Genomic DNA, 269 nt, shown 5'->3' with positions numbered 1-269 from the left:
TCAGCAGGGTCCCAGGCTGCACCACGCCTTCCTTTTACTCCCTACATACCTAAAAAAGACTTTTTGTTGTCTGTAACTTGTGTTGCCAGCCTCAGCTCCGTACTTGCTTTGGCTTTCTGATTGCCTCCCTGCAAGTGCGGCCAAGTCAGTATACTCCTCCTTGGGAGCTTCCCCTGCTTCCACCGCCTGCACGCCTTCTTCTTTGCCCTTGGGCTCCCTGCATTTCCCTGTTTAGCCAAGGACGTGTTTTGGCTCCCTTCCCCCTTTTC

The sequence above is a fragment of the Alligator sinensis genome, unplaced genomic scaffold, assembly GCF_000455745.1.
Source record: "Alligator sinensis unplaced genomic scaffold, ASM45574v1 scaffold1409_1, whole genome shotgun sequence".
NCBI lineage: Eukaryota > Metazoa > Chordata > Crocodylia > Alligatoridae > Alligator > Alligator sinensis.
Note: the sequence above shows the minus strand (reverse complement) of the source record.